Source organism: Aotus nancymaae, unplaced genomic scaffold (assembly GCF_030222135.1).
Source record: "Aotus nancymaae isolate 86718 unplaced genomic scaffold, 86718_ANA_hifiasm-v0.15.2.pri h1tg000048l, whole genome shotgun sequence".
Lineage (NCBI taxonomy): Eukaryota > Metazoa > Chordata > Mammalia > Primates > Aotidae > Aotus > Aotus nancymaae.
The window spans coordinates 4679933-4701594 of NW_026988462.1; the positions used below are offsets into that span (position 1 = coordinate 4679933).

Genomic DNA, 21662 nt, shown 5'->3' on the forward strand with positions numbered 1-21662 from the left:
CAAGCAAGATATGAAGAAAAACAGGAGGGTCTGGAGTTTAAAAAGCCAAATGTAGAATTTTTCAAGAAAGAATTGGTCAACTAAATCCAGCATTAAGCAAAGCCTGAGACCAAAAAGGACAAAAATGCGTCCACTGAATTAAAGCATGTACAACTCATTCATGACCTCGATAAGAGCACTTTCAACTGAGTGTTGGGGTTTAAAACAAGATTAGAGGTAAAGCATTAGAGACAGCACATGTAGACAATTTTTTAAAGACAGTGATTACTAAGAAAATTAAAATGGAGCAGATGTTAGGGAGGAATATGGGGTCAAGGATTTGAGGTTTATTTTTAAACACCGATCTGGTAATAAGGAAGAGAGGAATGATGTAAAAAGAAGAAATGAGTTAGAGAAGGAGTCCCACAGAAGGCAGAAAATTAGGAATAGAATCTAGTGGAAAATAAAAGAACTGGCTTTGATAGGAGGAAGAAGAAGGGCAATAGAAGGAGGAGGAGAAGGAAGAGAAGAAAGAAAAAGATGAGGGATATTTTCCCTATTGTAATAGGAGGAGAGAATGATGTAGATGCATTTATAGATTTGGTTAAGAAAAAGCAAATAAACTTCCTTCTGTTGGCTTCTATCTTATCAATGGCCTAAGAGGCAAGGTCACCAGCTGATATGATTTGGCTGTGTCTTCACCCAAATCTCATCTTAAACAGTAGTTCCCATAATCCCCATGTGTTGTAGGAGGGATCCAGTGGGAGGTAATTGAATCATGGGGGCGGTTCCACCAACTGCCAGATAAGTGGGAAGAAGAGGTCTAAAAAGATTTGAGGAGAGCAGATGAAAGGACAAAGTCATTTCAGGAAGTGGGAAATTAAGCCTATTGGAGAAGTATAGTAGGCTAGCAGTTTGGTGCTGACTGGCTATTTGAGGTTTGTGGTCATGTATTTAAAATTAAATCTTGGCACCTCTTGTGTATTTTTTCTCTAGGAATATTCAGCTGCTTGAGTGCTGGCAAGGAGACAGTGAATGACAGATTCATAGCATCAGAGTTTTTCTAGAAATAAATAACAGAAGAAGAAAGGTAAAAAAGTTGAGGGCTTTAGCAAGGGAGTCGTAAGAGACAACTATGGAGTCTAAGCTGAGTATGGAGGAAAGTGAAGAGAGATTGGCAGGGGTGAGGAATGGACAGTGAGAAAGTATTGCAGGGGACAGTAGAAAAGGTGATTGTTTGAAAAAGTAAGTGAACCAAGAGGCTGGGGGTTGGTTGAGTGAATGGGTGTCAAAGCCACCTGCGTTGATTAACATTAAGTGTCAACTGGATTGGATTGAGGGATGCAAGATATTGTTTCTGAGTGTATCTGTGAGGGTGTTGCTAGAGGAGACTAACATCTGAGTCAGTGGACTGTGAGAGGCAGACCCACCCTTAATCTGGGTGGGCACCATCCAATCAGCTGGCAGCATGGCTAGAAAAAGCGGCAGAAGAGGGTGAAATGAGCTGACTTGCTGAGTCTTTGGGCCGTCACCTTTCACCAGTGCTGGATGCTTCCTGCCCTCAAACACTGGACTCCAAGTTCCTCAGCTTTTGGACTCTTGGACTTGCACCAGTGGTCTAGCAGGGGCTCTCTGGTCTTGGGCCACAGGCTGAAGACTGCATTGTTGGCTTCCCTACTTCGGAGGATTTGGGACTTAGTTTGGCTTTCTTCCTCCTCAGCTTGCAGACAGCATATCATGGAACTTCAACTTGTGATCATGTTAGTCAATTCTCTACTTCATATATACATATATTCTATTAGTTATGTCCCTCTAGAGAACCCTGATTAGTACAGCCACTAAAAATAATGATCTGGTTTAGGGAAGGAGATAAAGACTTCAGTGTCAGGAGCTAATCTTCAATGAATGAAGAGGGATGACCAGGAGATCAGTAGATGACAAGGATTTGAAGGTAAAGATGGTATATCTATTTGGTGTAACACTTAAGGAATCAGGGGTTTTTGAATGGTGGTGGGGTGGGGGAGACTGCTACATCTTTAAAAAAATAATAGAGGACAAGGGGGAAAAAACCACTCATGCCACACTCTTTTTATTTATTTTACATTTCAATGAAAACATTTTGTTGGCATTTTAGATGGAAACAGGAATTTATTTGCTAGGAAGGGTGATCCCATCTTACTCCCCTGGGAACCTTTTGTGGCTTCCTCTTTGCTGGTCCTATGTGTGGCACCAAGCAGCCTGCATTCTGCTTTGATAAGAAACAGTTTCTGCTTGATGGGGCTATAGAGAAGCCCATCTTCAAACATTGGTTGACTGCCTGCTCTGACTAGTTCAAATCCTTGTGGTCTGGCAGCTCAACCAGAGTAATTCTTAAAAGCTAGATTTCTAGATAGTGCCCTAATATAATCTTTTTCTACTAGCCATCATAATAATGAAATATCCAGTACCTATGCATACATTTAGTCATGTATATTATTTCCCCATATTGTACAAACTATGGGAAACTACTTCTTTTCCTTAACTGCATATCATAAATATTTTTCCAACACATTAAAGATTCTTCTATAATATGGGTCTTAATAAATGCACTGTTATCACATTGGATAAATTAGCTAAGATTTATTTATGCAATTTACTATTTTTATAGGTCTAGGTTGCTTCCAAATTTAGGATATTATAAATAATACTGTAACAAACAACCCAAGGCATAAATCTTTGAAGATATCTTTGGATATTATTATCTACAACAAATCACTTGACATAGTATTATTTAGTAATAGAAAATGGGAATTTCTAAGGTTTTTGAAACATATTATCCAACTGTCTTCAGAGGAAGTTTGTATAAGCAGCATCTAAGAGTGCCCTCGTATGTTGCCAACCTTGGGTATATTCTTTTCATATGGTTTGGCTGTGTCCCCACCCAAATCTCATCTTGAAATATAGCTTCCATAATTCCCATGTGTCATGGGAAGGACACAGTGGGAGGTAATTGAACCATGGGAGTGGGTCTTTCCCATGCTGTTCTTGTGATAATAAGTCTCATGAGATCTGATGGTTTTAAAAACGGGAGTTTCCCTTCACATTCTCTCTTGCCTGCTGCCTTGTAAGATGTGCCTTTGCTCCTCCTTTGCCTTCCACCACGATTATGAGGCCTCCATAGCCACGTGGAACAGTGAATCTATTAAATCTTTTTCTTTATAAATTACCCAGCCTCAAGTATGCCTTTATTAGCAGCATGAGAACAGACTAATATATCTTTTTTTTGTTTTTTTGAGATGGAGTCTTGCTCTTTCACCCAGGCTGGAGTGCAGTGGCACAATCTGGGCTCACTGCAGCTTCCACCTCCTGGGTTCAAGTGATTGTCCTGCTTCAGTCTCCCTAGGAGCTGGAATTATAGGCACATGCCACTATGCCCAGCTAATTTTTGTATTTTTAGTAGAGATACGGTTTCACCATGTTGGCCAGACTGGTCTTAAACTCCTGATCTCAGGTGATCCGCCTGCCTCAGACTCTCAAAGTGCTGGGATCATAGGCATGAGCCACCGCACCTGGCCTCTTTTATTTTTTAACTGATGAAAAAAGGAAGACTCAAAAAAAGAGTCTTGTTTATAAGTTACATCCATTGCAGAACCCAATGTGCTGATGTGCCATGGTGTGTCTCATCCAACACACAGTAGGTAACGTAACAATATTCTTTCCCCTAAAATGCCTCTCCCTGGCTTCTTTGTGATTCTGCATCCTGCATGCAAATTATCTTTCCTGCTGTCATTTTGACCATGTTAATCCTCAACACAAAATCCCTGAAAGCTCCCTGAATTAAATTTAAATTCCTTCCATAAATTTTATTTCCTATCGACAGACTTGCTCCGACCACATCTCTAAACTTCTAGCACCAAGTCATTATCAGCTTGTTCCACATCCCCTCTTTCTATCAAGTTTAATTTTTGGATGAAGCTTCCAGGTAAACACAAATTGCTAACATCTCATCGTTTTATATTGTGTTTCATTATTTCCTTTATTATTTTCCCAATTTCATTCTGTGTTTTCACTCTTCCTCATAACTAGCTTTATTTTCATTTGTTATGTTTCCTTTCCAGCCCTCCTCACTGTATCTCTTTCCATTTCAAATGGAAACTCCTAAAACTATAGTTTATTTCTTAGTTATTCCAAACCCTTTATAATAAAATGAATGCTCTATCTTCATCAAGTTCAAAACTACAATTTCCACTGGCTATTGCTTTCAATGGGCAGTTTTGTGTAGTAGATATTACTACACAATACTAAAGGAACAAAAAGAAGAACCAGTGCTGCAGCACTGCAATATCCTACCCATTCCGTAGCCATGACAAGCCTTTTGCATATAGTACCTTATATAACTTCAAGAAGAAATAAATAAAACATCGTTTTTCTGGACGAGAATTCTACTGTTGCTAGCCTAATAGTGGTCCCACTTAGGGCAGGAAGTTAGAACTTCATTTCATTGTAACTTTTTTGTTTTCCAATTTGTAGAAATATTTCCACACTGCAATTAGAGAAAAATATTCTTCACATAGAGTCAATATTTTATTTTAAAAAGGCAATCTGTCAATCATGCAACAGAATCTTCTGCACTGTCATTCAAAAAGAATGCTTAACATGTTTACCAAAAGTATGAAATTAAACCTGTAGAAGTTTCTTGTTTGGTATGCATAAAATAAGCAGACCTCTTCTTTGGCTGACCAAGGCCGCATACAGCATGAAACACACTAGGCTCAACCACCCAACATATCCATCCTGGGAACAAGTTTGCTAATTTCTTTCCAAGTTTCAGCCAGAACCCCCAGACCAGTCAACAACATCTCTGTTGCTTCTCCTTATCTTTGAGCACAGCCCCAAAAGAAATCATCTTTAGGTACCTATCATTTCTCCCATGTTTATCTTCCTACTGATTTTCCCTTCCCTGGTTCGTCCTGATTTCCCCACAGCCAATCCCTCTCCAGGTCTTGTCTCTGGGCTCCCTGGAAACCCTCCTGTTCATTTCCATTGTCCCTCTGACACTCCCATCTGTGAGATGTTTCAAGCTCATCTCAGAATGCTCAAAGCTCTTCACTGCCCTATCTAGATCCTGTACTTCCTAGGGATTGGTTTTCTGCTTTTAACTCCCTCTGGTGGAGACTGCACATTCTCTCACACCCAATACACAAGGATTCTTGTTTGTATTTTCTCTGCCATTTCTGGTTACTTTTCTACCTTTGTAGGACACTTCTCAGAGGCTCATGACCTCTGACTCTACTATCCCCAACACCTCCTTTTCCTTGTTATCACAACCTTACGATCTTCCTCACAACCAGTAAAGCTTTCACATTTGTCTTTCTCTGATCCTCAACTCCTGCCCATACATCCCAACACCTACTTAACAATCCACACTGATGGCCAGTGTTGAACTGTGTCATATCTCAGGTTACCTACCTCTCTGCTCTAGCACCTTATACTCTGAATTCACATTCTCAGAACATAATCTCCCAACAACCTATTTTTCTCACTCTTGCACCTAAACCCCCTCCCCAGGCTACGTGCTCTATCTCTTTTTCAAATATGGTCAATGTGGTACATTTCTGCAACTTTCCTACCACACTACCCTTCAGAACAATGGGTTATATGTATCCCTCTTACACCCAAGCAGACAAATGCTGCTGGAAACAAGCACACAATGATTCACACTAATGCCATTAACATTTTTATTTCCAACATTAGAGGGAACAATAGTTTGCATTTGCCCTTTGTGACTGGTCAGTACAGAGACCAAGGCCAGTGTCACAAGGTTAGCCCTCCTATGCATTTTATCAGCAGTCTCCATCTAACTCCATCCTTCACATAAACACATAATCTTAGTAAAAACAGCGAGTGCATACAAGCCAGTTCCAGAAAATGTCCTATTTTCTTGCTGCTCTAACTTTTGTGCATGGAACTTGATATGGCTTGAGTCTGAGTCCCTGCCCAAATCTCGTGTCAAATTGTAAATCCCAATGTTAGAGGTGGGGCTTGTGGAAAGCGACTGGATCACAAGATGGATTTCCCCTTTGGTACTGTTCTCATGATAGTGAGTTATCATGAGATCCGGTTGTTTAAAAGTGTGTAGCACCTCCCCTCCCGATTCCTCCTGCTCCGGACATGTAAGACACACCTACTTCCCCTTCACTTCTTGCCATAGTTGTAAGTTTCCTGAGGTCTCCCCAGCCATGCTTCCTGTACAGCCTGTGGAACTGTAAGCCAATTAAACTTCTTTTCTTTATAAATTACCCATTCTCCGGCATTTTTTATAGCAGTGTGAGAATGGACTAATACAGGCCTATAGCATCAGCATCACTTGGGACTTGGGAGTGTGAAAAACTCAGGATTTCAAGCCCCACCCTAAGCCTAATGAATCATCTGCACATTAGCAAGATTCCCACAGGATCAACAGACACAGTAAGGATGGAGGAGCCCTGTACCGGCCCCACCTGCTTACTTCTCTAATCCCTTCCTCAACATGCACACACTCTAGGAATCACAGAGTTTCACTAAGGCAGCAACTCTCTGCTTTCCTAACTGACCGCTTCTACATTACCCTTCATACCTCTCTTTCCACCTTACCCAGAGTAGGTGGTCTTACCACCTCCTATATAGACAAGATGTAAATCCAGGTGGGAGCTGCCTTAGCTTCTTAAACTTCAACCGCTACATTTGTCAATTTCCACAAGTATCTTCACCTCTTTATGCTTGTCTTGGGGTCCATTCCTATCCAAGTTAATCACCTGTCTCCCCCATAACATTTTCAGAACACTGCTCCATGATTTGCCTCCTTTCTCTGCTATATCATGAATCCATCTGTCTTTACTGGCCCCATCATCTCAACCTGTGAACATGCTCAGATACTGCCTATCCTTTAGAAAGCTCCTCTTAACTGTGAGTCCCCTATAAGCAATTTAGTTCCATTTCTGTGAGAGAGATCTACACTCATGCCTCCATTTCCTCCATTCCCATCCAGTCCTCCCTTGGATTCCATACTGCTCCTGTGCTCCCTCCCAGAAATTGGTCTTCACCAAATTCCATCCTTGGACCTCCTCTTCTCCTATAACTCACACCCCCCTCAGCCCTGTTTCCTCAGTTCCCAAGGCTTTGACTACAATTTCATGCTGAGTGACTCCAAAGTCTGCCTCTCCAGACCCATATTTCACCTGGGATATGAATAGTTACACTTGGAACCTCTAATTCAGCATCTCCAAAAACTCAATTTACCTTTCCCATCAAATCAATCCAGTAATCCCTATCTGGTTGATCATCTATCCAGTTGTCAAAACCAGTACCCTGAGAGTTTTTTTAACACTCCTCTTTCCCCTTCTGCTACCCTCTCCATCCCAAGCCTCACTGCCTTTTTAACTTTCATAATTTCTCACATGGACCAAAATGATGGATTCTTGTTTCCATGACATATCCTTTTTCCCACTCCAATCTATCTTCTACACTCTGCTCTAAAAGACAAAATTGAGTCTATCACTACTCTTCTCAGGGTCCTTCAACAACTCACCATTACCCACAGGATAAATTTTAAACTCCTTAATATGAAAAATCTTTCAAACTTCTAAGCTCTGATGCTCTTTTAGACTCTTCTTCTGCTAATCCAACATGTTCTTCCCATGCTGTACCTGAATTACTTGCATTTCTTGAACACACCCCATGCTTTCCAAATTCTGCATGTACTGTAGAGAATATTCTTCTTGGTTAATTCTTTCTTGCCTTTTGAGACACAGCCTAAATGTTTCCCACTCTGTGAGTCCTTCCCTTGCTCTACTCTTCCAAGCTGAGGTAAGTGCTTCCATCTGAATTCTCCCCTGCAAATTATAAGGCCCTTTATTTCAGCATGTATCATTCCATTATACTAAGAGCCTAAAGGGGAGGTCTCCCCCTTGAGACAGTGAACCCCTGGAAGGTTCAAATTATGCCCTCTTCAATTATTTGTATCCTCAATATTCATTTGTTATGGACTGAATGTTTGTGAACCCCAAACTTATATGTTGAAGCCCTAACTCCAAACATGATGGTAACTGAAGGTGGAGCCTTTGGGAGATAATTAGGGTTAGATAAGGTCATGAGGATGGGCTCTTCTTGATAGGATTAATACCCTCATGAGAACAGACACCAGAGGGTGCCTTTCCTGTCTGTCTCTCTACCACATGAAGACACCACCAGAAGGAAGCCATGTGTGAGCCAGGAAGAGAGCCCTCCCTAGGACCAAATCCACCAGCACCTTAAGCTTGGTCTCCCCAGATTCCAGAACTGTGAGAGATAAATGCCTGTTTTTTAAGCCACCCAGAGTATGGTATTTTATTATCACAGCCTGAGCTGACTAATGTACCAGCCCAATTCTTAACTCACAGAAGGTGGTGTAATAGTGGTTACTGAATGACCAAATGTATATAGAGGAATAAGAAATGGCATGTGTTGTCCAATACCAATGTGAAAGGCCCCAAAAATCAGAGAAAACAAAAATCAGTACCCTTTCTGGATTTTACAGCATAGACCATGACACTCAAATTGAGCCTATAATTAATTTTGCTTTTTGGTATTTTGATGGCTATATAAAAGAGCAAAACCAGATCTTGAAATGGCTGATGTTTTGGCTCCCTTATCATAACTTGAAATCCTTCCTAAATTTAAAAAGCATCTTCAGCCTGAGCTGCATGTCCCTTAGTATCTCTGCTTCTCCACCCACACTGCTCTCCACATACCCAGGCTCACATCCACATTCCTCTGTTCAATGTTTGCTCCTTAATTCACCCTCTCCTGGTCCCTATTCCTCCTTCTGGGGCTGGCCAGGGAATTAGTATGGTTTGGCTTTTAGCATTTAATGACGCTCTGTTTTATAACATTGATCTGTTTTTATGTGGCTGACTTTTTCTTCATATGAATGGAAAGTTCCCTGAAGGCAGGAACAATGCTTAATTCCTTTACACAGAGTTTCAAGAAATGCATTAAAACAAGAGGTGGCAAACCACAGCCCATGGACCATCACTGGCCCACTGCCTGTATTTGTATGTCCATAGCCTAAAAACATTTTTATATTTCTAGATGGTTGTATAAAAATATAGAATATTCATGACAGGTCGGGCATGGTAGCCCACACCTGTAATCTTAGCACTTTGGGAGGTCAAGGCAGGTGGATCACTTGAGATCAGAAGATTGAGACCAGCCTGGCGAACATGATGAAACCCTGCCTCTACTAAAAATACAAAAATTAGCTGGGCATGTGGTGGGCATCTGTAATCTCAGCCACTTGGAGGCTGAGGCAGGAGAATCACTTGAACCCAGGAGGCAGAGGTTGCAGTGAGCCAAAATCATGCCATTACACTCCAGTCTGGGCAACAGAGGAAGACTCTGTCTCAAATATTCATGACACATGAAAATTATATGAAATTTCAAATTTTGGTAGCCATAAATCATGTTATATTGGAACACAGCCGTACCTATTCACATACGTATTTTCTGTGGCTGGTTTCGCACCATAACAACAGTGTTTAGTAGCTGCAACAGAGAACATATGGCCCACAAAGCCTGAAATATCTACTAATTGATCCTTTGTTAGAAGGCTGAGGCCACAACCTTCTAATAAAGATCAACTGAACTAATCATAATTGTTAAAATATGCCCTCAACATACCTCTCCCATTCCCACAAAATATTTCTTAATGAATAAGTAGAGATAAAAAGAGAAATCACAAGCCCTCTTTTGGAATACCCAACCGTAGAACTGTTGATGGCATAATTAGATACTGTGATCTAGATATGTGATTGCTTTGTGATTTAGATACACAAAGCAACCGGAATTCAGAAGAGAAAGCCAGGTCCTTGTGTCATCTTACACCAAAAATCATGAAGAAGCAAGCAGTGAAGGCATCCTGCACATTCTCTACCTGGATAATCTGTACTGAAATTAATGTAAGAAGACATAAAAGAGCTTTGTTTCTAGCAGTTGAAACCCATGTTGTGCAGAAAAAATATGAATCATAGATTGGAAACAATGAGGCTTCTTGTCTAATTAATCATTTTTATGCACTTGTCTCTTACTCCAGGACAGAAATCAGTTATTTAAAAATGACCTGAAAGAGGTAAAGTTTCCATAGCTACCTTTGCCTCCCACAACCCTGTGAATAAATGCAAGTTAAAGCCAGCGGTGTCACAGCACAGAGGTTCTTTGGTCAAACAATGGGAGATGCAAAACTTGGAAACTTAACCAAGTTAATAAAGGGCTGCCTATACCTCATTGTAACATCTGTACTTGTCCAACCATGGCCATATAGGTGTCAATGCATTAACTCAGTCGGCTTCCTACTTGATATCTCAGCTTAATTAGGACCATTTATCAAAATGACACCTGTTTTAGAGGCCAGATCAAATTGATTAGCGTGGCTTTCCACAAGTGCTGTTAAGTATCTATTTTTAGAGCAAAAGATGGGTAAATATTTATCCCAAAGTTTGGAGAAAGTATAGTCTCTTGAGAAGAAATATATCTGATATGTGAGAAATATCCATATTATAAAACCATATTTGTATGAAACCTGCAAACTATGGGATCATGCGAAACGAATATTTTTTGGCATATTTTTCCCAAGAGATTGGCCAAAAATACTTTTATCTTGTGTCAAGATAAAGGAACTAATCCTTACAACTATGGATTTAACCAGCCACAGTATTAAATGCAATAAAAAATATTTATGCAGCACACTAGCTAGAAAACATCACAATGGAGCATCAAGACACTACTATCTAAAGAATAATCAATTAATGTGAATAATGTTAAGAGTAGCTGGCTCCCATCAATAATATCCACTGTTAAAAGACTTTGCCTGTAAGATACTTGAAAAAAGATTCTTTCATATCTTGGTTTAATATTTCACTTTACCATATGTATGTGCCATAAATGTGCATTCATACCAAGACGTCTAAAAACAGATTTTAAAGGCCCCCGATAACATAACTATGCCATTTTATTTACTTAAACAGAAAAATATTACACAATGTATAAGACAAAAATTGAAACTACAGAACGTGTTATCCATTTAAATAGTATGTGTTAGAGGAAGGTTCACAGATTTCAACTAACAAAAATATATATAACCACCACCAAAACAAAAGATATAATGTCTTAATTTCTTTATCTTAATCCTAAAAATCTTCAAGGTATTTACTTTTTGAAATGTACATGAATCTATTGGTTGGTTGTTTTTAAGGGTTCTAAATTATTTAAATTTTTACATCAAATCTGTTTTTGAAAGGGTCAGATCCTCGCCAAAACTGATCATCCTACATTAAAGTGACACTTGAGGTTGTGTCTTTACTTAAACCTGATTATTCCCACCACCACTGAGGGCAACAGAAGCCGAGACCCAACAAAACACAACAAATAGATCAGCCAATCATTGGCAAGACCATAAACCAAATTCCCTAACACTATTATCTCCGGACTCTCCACATAAATCGTGGCATGCTTATGAGCTACTTCTGTATACTTCTGTTCACTCTTTTACATTCCCCCTTTTTTACCCAGTTGAAGTTTGGTTTTGATTCTTTCTTAAATCTCGAGACACTTAATTTTCATCAATTTTAGTTGGTCACAAAGAGAAAGTATAGACATAAAAACCAAAATTTTGGGTAAATAGAATTGCCAGATAGATAATACGGGAAAAAACAAAAACAAAAACAAAAACCCAGAATCCATTCGTAAATGTATCACTCATTATAACAGAAAAGTAAAGTTATTAAAATAAAATATTCTATCATAGACTGATACAAGGTAGGATGGATGTATAAGAACTCTAAGATCCATTGCTTCCCTTTTCCAGTACTACCTCCCCCATCAATAAAATAAGAGCTGCACATTCAACATGATTATCTAAAATAATCCTAACTATGCAGTGAGGAAATTCAAAAGTAAGGTGATTATGTCTGGTAAAAATGTTCCCCCTTTGGAAAAAACAAGCCTTTTAAAATATTAAAGTCTTATGTTTCCTAATTTGTGGACTTTGGAAATGATTTGGTAGTTCATTAGAAGACTTCCAAAAGGAATAAACCCCCAGATAACTCATTGGTGGCACCTCCTGGTGTAGGTGACTTGCAATAATGGCATAGTATTTCCACATACTTCCCCCAGATAATTTAATTAAGCCAAACTTGATGTGATGCATATTTACTTTTCAAATGGCTTCGCATATGGGTATACCTGTCAGGTGCGACCAATTAAGTCTACCATCTACAAAAGATGTCTGTGATCAAAATTCACATTTTAAGCTCCCAAAATACTTATGATGCTTGAAGGAAATGTTTCATTTTAGGGACTCTCTCCATTGCCAACTTACAAGCTAATATGCTGCTGTCTATAAACCATGCATTCAACTTTAGAATAATTCAATTAACCTTTGGAAAAATTAAACACAATCCCAGTAACAATGCAAACACGCTCCACTTAAACATAAAAGTCTGCCCAAATTAAGAATGCCCTAAAAGAAATCAAAGTAATGGATGGTAAAGCAGACATTCATTTTTAGAGAATGTGAGATTCTTACCAGAATAATCCTGTGGAAAGGTCACTGGTCTACAGCATCATGGAACAATTAGTGGCTCTGCAACCTTCAATGATCAAGCACTGCCTAATTCTAACTCTGTATCCTTTATCCTAAAACAAGACAATTCATATTCTGCCCAGAACCTAATACTGTGAACATATATAAACAAGGTTGTCTTGTTCATTTCTAAAAGGTGACATACAGGCCAGGTGTGGTGGCTCATGCTTGTAATCCTAGCACTTTGGGAGGCTGAAGCAGGAGCATCACTTGAGCCTAGGAGTTCAAGACTAGCCTGGGCAACATAGTGAAATCCTGTCTCTACAAAAAATTTAAAACTTTAGCCAGGGATGGTGGCGCATGCCTGTGGTCCTAGCTACTCTTCAGGCTGAGGCAAGTGGTTCACTTGAGCCCAGGAGGTCGAAGCTGCCATGAACTATGATGATGCCACTGCACCCCAGCCTAGCAGACAGAGCAAGATTAAAACGCGCGCGCGCGCGCGCGCGCGCGCACACACACACACACACACACACACACACACACACACAGTGACAAACAGCTAATGTCAAATTTCTCAAGTTAGAATTAGGTATAGGCTTCAAGATTTTACTCATTTTTGTCCAAACCAGCAGGGCTAACAGTGTTGGGGCTCTGGGGTCTCATTTGCAATCATTAGGCTGAAGAACCACAGGATAACTGAAAGCACCACAGAGGCCGATATCCTGACTCGGAAATGAGAACATCTCGAAAACCCACAGGTAACATGGAAAGGAGTTACGTGTGCCTCTAGGATGGACAGCTGGTTGCTATTGCGCTGAGTCATGCTTTTATATATTTATCGAATTTATACTGTGCAAAAGGAGAGGAGAGAAGCAGAAGAAAGGAGAGGGGAGGGAGCGGAAGAAGAAGATAGAAGGGAAGAAGGGGAGGCGAGAAGAGAGGGAAGCGAAGGGAATATTTTGCTTGAGATTATGTAAAGAACTAGCTGCCATCTGGAAGAAACTGCCCATGGCTTAGAGAGGGAGACTAAAGTCCCCCAACTAGATATCCAAAGATAGCACCGTTGACCTTTTATGGTAACAACTATCAATGTCAGTTATAAAGTTATTCCCCAAAATTGTGGCATATATGTTATTACAACATCTAAGCAATCTTCTTTCTTCTCTTACCACCCCCCAAGTTAGACACAAATAAAGAAATAATCTAAAAACAAAAAAATGAAAAGAATTTTCCTCCATATCCATTCCAGAAAGATGTAAGGGGTTATTTTGTATCACCACAAAGTACAGCTATTCTATTCTGAAAGCAATTGCTCTGGTCCATCCGTGAATGTCAATGCTAGAGAAGGTTCTTGGGCTCAGGCCCAGGCTGGGGCATCAGAAAAATGCTCTGTGTATATCAATGCTGCCAACACTGAAGCTGAAATTAGCTGAATGGTGTCAGTGAGGCGTTTGAGCCACTGTGGGGGCAATCACACTGCAAAGGGCATTGGAACAAGCTGTCCTGTTCCAGAGTCTGGGGGCTGTGCTGTCCAATACAAGCATGCCTATACATATGAGGCCACCTCACCATCAGGGCATTTGCTAAATGGCAACTATCATGTTTCCTATTGCTGAATAAAGATGCCTCACCTTCCTGTCCATCTGCTTCCCTGCTCCAATGTCACTCATGATTTCGCCCATTCTTGTCCTCATCGGATTACACAGCTGACATGCTAATACTGAAAATTCAACTAAAAAACTTTTTCTTGCTTTCATGAAACCAAATATTCCAAAGCAATCATGGCTAACAATAGTAAAAGTCATTTAACACACAAACACATCCATCCATACTAAGGCATATCACGCAGTCATAGTCCATTTCCAAACTGAAATGCACAACATCATCACTTTTGCAGTTTCATGATATAACAATGCCACAGAAGCTCCTAACTTGACACCTTTTACCAGGTCATATCCACAAATCCCACTAAAACATATACATACACAGGCTACAAGAAGAGTCATCCCTACTCCACAAAAGAGTCCTAACTTGAAACTGTATGAGCTAAAGCATGCTCCCAGATAAATGAGAAATTAATCCTCAATTGGAGAAGGATGGAAATCTAAAAAATGGCTTAGGAGGCATAGAAGTCCTAAGTTGTAAACTATTTATTTAAAATTCACTAGCAGACACAATAATTCTCTGTAAATAAATTCATTCTGATTTTTCAAATTCTGATTCAGCCATTGCGGCTATTACTAATTGTGAAGCCTGAATATCTCACTGCTATGGAAAGAGCAATGCTCTAAGAGAAATCATCCAGCAACGAGGTAACACAGCTAAGCCCACTTACCTGGTGTTATTTCAGTGGGCAATTTTCATTAAAGAAAGTTAGAAGCCGCTGTTAGTGTTCGCTGATCTTGTTACTTCGTTGCTTGGATATTGACCCTGCACCAGCTATTTTGCCTCCAGTTTTCTCTGAGCTTTACTATGTTCTTTAATTTCCTGTGGTATTAATCTTCAGCCCAGGGAAAATGAAGTTGATGCTGTACCACAAGAAATGCTGCACATCACCTTTCAACACAGACATCTGCAGCATCTTACAGGGCCTAGAAATTATTAAAGCCCATTTCAAGGCTTTTATTTATTCTTTGTCTTATGTGGTTTGTGACTTGTTAAGAAATAAAATCAATTTATTCCCTGTTACATCATAAAGTGGCCAAGAGGGAAGTCATATTTACTTCAGCATCTCTAGGCTGTCTTATGAAGTTTTAAATAAAGAATTTGATTGATGTTTTACAGTTGCCCAAGGAAAAATATACTTGATTTTATCTAATCACACTGTCAATTTCATTATCTGTATTTCAGAATTGGAACAATTTTTAAATCAACATGCTACATTTTATAGCTCAGCCATCTAAAATCTATTATAAAATTTAAAATAACACTTAATTCACCATCTTAAAAGAACATTTATGACAACCAAGGTTGATTGATTTTTTTTCCATTTCGAAGAGAAGATATAATAATATTTTTCAGTCACCCATGCTAAAGTGACAAATGACCTAATATAAGGGCTGTGTCTTATTTTATATCCCAGCACTCCACTATGATCTTCTATGTTGCTTACATCATACAACCTGCTGATAAATTCACCGGCTATCTAAAATTCCAGAGGTCATGTGTCAATAGCCTTGTTCCCTCTGATAAATGAGATTTTTGCAGCCAGCTCCTAGCTTGCTAGACTCCAGCAGTCACCAGTTTACCCCATCACTCCTTGATATCTGCACTGTATCTGACCTCTTCTGTTTGCTGCCTGTTAAATGGACTTTAGAATATTCACCTGCATCTGCATCTGTTCCCCCAAATTCTACCTCGTTCCCATTCCACTGCAGTTAATCAAAATCTAGTAACATTCACTCAAAAATATTTATTGGAAACCACCAAGAGCATTGTTCTCGAGGCCTGAACACTATACTATTAGGACAGTCAGAATCCCTAGCTTGAATTCTATAGCTGGGAATACCCCACAAGCAATGAAACAATAAATAATTAAAAGCAAAAGAAGGGTAGGGTTCATACAGCAATGCCAGCATCAGTGCTGCTTTTCCTTGACCAACAATTTGAATAATGGTCATAAGTACTCCACATACAAATAGCTATTTCCCAAAAACCCTCTCTAACCCTAAGTTCTTTCTAATTAATCAAAAGTAGGAATATCACAAAGTAGTTTCTCCACCAAAAAGTAACACCTATTGTTCCTGTTAAAAAAATATTTTCTTTTGTTTTTGTTTTCATGGTGGAAGGAGGGCAGAGGGACTATTTGAGACACTAGAAAAGGTAAATTTTCTTCTTTATTAGCTATTTCTGTTCATTCATTTGACCCAAATGTCTACTAATATTTAAGATGTTCAAATTTTTAATTATTTTAAATTGAGTTTATGAGTAAGTATTGCGGCAGAAAATACAAGGAACACTCAAATTGAGTAACTGAGTAATTTCTTAATGCAATTAATGTTTTGTAGTGGACTGCGGTGGTTTTAGTAACTGCAAACAGGATGCTTCAATCCTGAGGCTTTAAAAAAATAAGAAAATCATGACATTGTCAGACCACATTAATTTCAACAATTACAGAATTAAATTCATGAAGCCAGTGGGACAGCCTTAAAAATTTACATCATATGGCTCAGCCATCTAATATGAGAATTTATAGAAGCCCTGGGCCAGATAAAATGTTGCAGATTTATTAGGAGATGTAAAGCTATTAGCAGGGAAAGAAATTAAAACAACGTTTCTTAAATTTTTTTTAAGATAGTGTCCACATGAAACAGATCATCACAAACAACCTGGCTAGCTCAAATAAGCTGATAGTTCAAAGAAAGAGAGAACCTCCGTCACTGCTAATAAGAGCTATTATTTAAGTGGCAGAAGAAGGAAAAATGACTTCAGATGACTGTGAGATAACTGTTCTGCCTCACACTCTTCAAAAAAAACAGTATCTTCCTTTACAACCCAAAAGCCAAGAAGACAAATCAGAAATTTTAAAACTTTAATGAAGCTAGAAAATTGTCTATCTATAAAAGACCAACAAAAATATTTTCCTTGGAGATTATCTTTCCCAGAAGTCTTTCAAATCTATCTAATATCACATTTATTACCTGCAGGGTGACAAATAAGATTTATTAAGCAACTATTATGTGCCAAATCCTAACAGCCACTCTCCAGAACAGACACTATTTTAGCCATCTTATAAAGGAATGTGGCCCCAGAAGGAAGGGTGCAGTTGGCTTTGTCTATCTCCAATTTGCCTAAAAAACGGCTTGGTACATAGGAGGCACTTAATGTTCTTGGAATGAATGAATGAGTGAATGAATTAATGATGCCATTACAGTTTAAGAATCCTGCCTGTGGTTATGTGAGTTCAGTTCTATATTTCTCCATTGTCCACACTTAAAACATGCCATGTTGAAAGAATAGGGTTGAAAATACAGTCACAGGAAATCATCACCACAAATATTGTTCTTGCCAGGAAATGCAAGCTCTATCACCTATAGCAATGTGTTATCATTTAGATGGTGTTCCACCTTTAAAATTCCTTAACAAGGATGAAAAACTATATTGGAAGAGGAAATGGCCAAACAGAAGAAAATAAAAGCACCAAGCATTTAACAAGGGAATTATTTAAGGTGACAGCTTTAGGCAGAAGGTGAAAGCATATAACTAAGAAAGTGGATGTTAAATGTTCACATCATGAATAAATGAGAAGTAGGTGAGGTTATATATATGTTAGCTCGATATAGCCATTCCCCAATATACATATATTACAAAATATCAGATTGTACACCAAAAAAATTTTAAAAATTTTTTTAAAAGAAGGTGAAGGGGAGTGAGACCATCTGTGAGCCAGGCAAGCTACTGGAGTTAGTGTGGCTCTGGAAACATGCCTGTATGCAAGGGTTCATTTAGACTGACTAGCAATGGGAAAATGTACAGGGACTGGCAGAGGTCACAGCTAGTCCCAAGAGCACCTTTGTGTGAAAAGATGCAACCCTGTGAGGGGATGGCTTAGGAAGCCATTGGCATCATTGTGGAAGGCAGAAAAAGGCTCACTAGACTCCATCATGGGCTACAGCTCTAGGTTCTCAACATCCATGAGAAGTAGTGTGGGCTGGGGACTGTGGAGAAAAACAAAACTAATAGCAAAGATGGTCCCTGCGAAGAGCAGTCCATGCCTCGATGGAGAAGGGATGGTGCACATGGAGTCCTCGATACAGCAGCAGCAAAGCCCATCTGCTGAATGCTGGACAGCAGCAAACCACATCCACTACCACAAGACAGAACGCTCGGGAGGTACCTAAACCCGGCCCTTCAGCACAGGTCCTCACAATGTAGCCAGACCACAACACGTGTCTTCCTGGCAGTTTCCATCTCTGGCCAGTTACTGGCTTATGCTTTTAAACATGGCCCTAACGTTTGTCTTTTCCCCACATGGCTGAGAGTGATGGGGTCCTGACACTTGGTAACTGGCATGTTCCCAGAGGAGCCGTGACATCCTGGAAACAGACAGATTAGTGCACACAGCCATTCACTGCCAGATCTCTTCTCCTGCTCCTCCAGGTCTTTCCATCCTTCTCCACCCTCCTCTCTGCTCTAGAGGCTGTCCCATGAGGACCACGGCAAGGGGCTACCTTGCCCCCCAACTTCCCATTGGGTTTGGAGGTTGGGAAGCCCAAGGTGGGAGCCAGAGGGAGGGAGAGTGGAGCCTGGCTGCCTCCCTGGGTACCCCTCAGCTGCTATATCCCTCGCCTGACACTCACTGGTCCTCTCCTCTGGTTTCAGTAGCCACCCACTTCTCTCTGGGGACACAGAGATGGTGAGGAGCATTGCTGATGCCACTCCTGAGTTCCTGAATCATCCTTGGCTCTTCTGGCTTGCACGTTTAGAGAAGTCACTTCATAAATAAAGTCTCCTTTAAATATTTTACTTTGACATCATCTCTTTTGTGTCTTTCTTATTGGGACCTGGACTCATGTAAATGTATTCATGCATTCAGAAAATACTTATTAAAACACCTACTGTGTGCTAGGCATTATTCTATGTGCTAGAAATACACCAGTAAATGAGATGGACAAAGACATTTATCTATCTATCCATCCATCCATCCATCTATGTATCTAATATACACATAAACACACACATACACACATACATGTATATACATATATACACATGTATATGCATATGCATGCACACACATATACATACATAGCCACACACACAAACATACATACATACATACATACCACTTCTCTGCAGTATAACAGTTATTAACAGTACAGATTCTGAAGTTAGACTGGTTTCAAATTCCTGCCCTACTTGACTAAATCTTAAGATCCTGCCAGAATTTATTACACCTCTCTGTGACTTAGTTTATTTAATTTGTAAAATTAAAGATAGAGAGATAGATGGATGGATGGATAGACGGCCAGAGAGAGAGAAAAGAGAGGAAATAACATCTACCTCATTAGGAAGTTGTGAGAATTAAGTGAGGTAATCAACACAAGTAAAGGCCTCAGTGATGCACACACAACATGCCCTGAACAAATGCAAATGCTGGGTATTATCTCATGGAGCTTCCATTCTGAAGGAGAGGGACTAGATGAGTAAAACTAGCCTGGGTTATTACCCATGCCAAGAAATGGGCCTTGAGCACAGTACTTTAAATCTCTGAGATTCAGTTTTCTCATCCATTAAATAAGAAATGTTAGGGAAGAATTCCATTGGACTGTATATGAGAAACACCTAGTACAATTATGTCATTCAACAAATGCTATTGTCCTGCTTTTCAGAATAGATGTGACGTTCAAAATAGGTTGCCTCTTTCCAAACCCCTGGGAAACTTCGGACTGGCTCCCTGACACCCAACTCCTCAACTCAGGCCTGCGAGAACAAGCGATTGGATCAAAGAAGCAGATGAGCAGGTTCCAGACCCACACCTTGGGTTGCAGGTGGGACACGAAAGAGAGAGAATACAGGGTGGGGTCACAGTGACTTCCTTCTGCAGAGGGAACCTAGAACAGGAAGGAGCAGGGAAAACAAGGCCTGTGGCGACAGAAAAGTGGGCTGTGTGTCTCGGATTTTATTTTCCTTCCCCTTACATGTTCCCTTTATTTTTAGTAAAATTCCCTTTGAAAACTGTAGCCTGTCTTAGTGTGCTAAACGAAAATAGGAAATGGTGGAAGATCCGTGCTTAGGCCGGGATAATAAGTGGCAACAGTGGCTCCCTCTGGGACAGGAGAAAGGGGCCTGAGAGGAGGCAGTCTCCAAGCTTCCTGCAGGCGGCTGTTTGCAGATTGTGTCTACTCCCCAACACTTTACTCACCCCACCCACCCCACAACGACACAGTTCTTAGACAAGGAATGATCTGAAGTATATATGATGACACTCTGGCTTGCACTAATCCAGTGGTCGAGTCATGGATATCTCTTACTTATACTTATTTGTACATATAAGGTATTGTCAAAACTAAAGCTCCACCCTTAAATAATCTGGATTTTTAACAAGGTTGTAAGCCACAAGAATATTTCTCCTAATATTATTTATTGGTGGTGGGGAGCAGGAAGGAAAAAAACTTTAAGTAGCCAATATTGAGGCGATGGCTCGGTGAATCACGACACACTCAGTCAGTGGAATATTAAATGCTCATCAAAAAGACTATTTACAGCATGGGAAAGGGCCTGGGTTATGTGAAAAAAGAGACTCAAAAATGTACATGCAATGCAAACCATTAAAATATGCTAGAATATCATCAGCACTGATTGCCCAAATTGTGCAATAATAATAGTTGACATTTACTTACTATGTGGTAGGTATTATTTTATGTTATTCACAAACATAAACATGTATAATTCTCAGAACAATTCTATGATTGTTTTATAGATGAGGAAACTGAGAAACACAGACATTAAAAAACTTACCCATGTTTACCCAACCAGCAAGTGGCAGAAACGGGATTTGAGCCCAGGGGTCAGTTCTGGAAGCATGCTCTTCACTACTATGCGTTATTACCTCCCATAAATAGGTTGATAACAGCAACAGCTACCAATTGTCGAGAGCAGTAATCATTTCAGTGAACCCTCACAACAACTCTGTGTGTAGATTTTATTAACCCCATTAAAAAGATGAAAAATGCCGCATTAGAGAGGGCTAAGTAAATTCTCCAACTATACAAAGCCAGGAACCACGAATCCAAACATTGCTCCATAGCCCATGTCCTAACCATGACACTATATATTCATTCTGCCCTGCACTATTTTCTAAATCTTCTACAATATATTACTTTGATTAAAAAAAGGGAGGGGGACAGAAAAAAGTTCAAAAGAAAAAAGCTTTTAACAACAAATAAATTTAAACTACAAAAGAATCTCACATTTTAGACTTAAAAACAAAATTTAAACTCTCACTTCATGGCTTCTCCTTAAGTCTTTTTTAATATTTATTTTTCACAGAACTATAGAAGAGTACATAGAGTTTTATATCACCAAGAAATAATTTTGACTGGTAACACTTGGGAAAGGCAACATTTCTTTCTATGACTGGTTGGATAAACCCACTGCCATCGGCATT

At 39.6% G+C, this 21662-nt stretch overlaps 1 protein-coding gene across 1 annotated transcript in view; it reads right to left on the reverse strand.

Moving 5' to 3' along the window:
• The window catches only part of HS6ST3 (heparan sulfate 6-O-sulfotransferase 3), a 739791-nt gene that overhangs the window by 593524 nt on the left and 124605 nt on the right, over positions 1-21662 (reverse strand). The window lies entirely within an intron of this gene.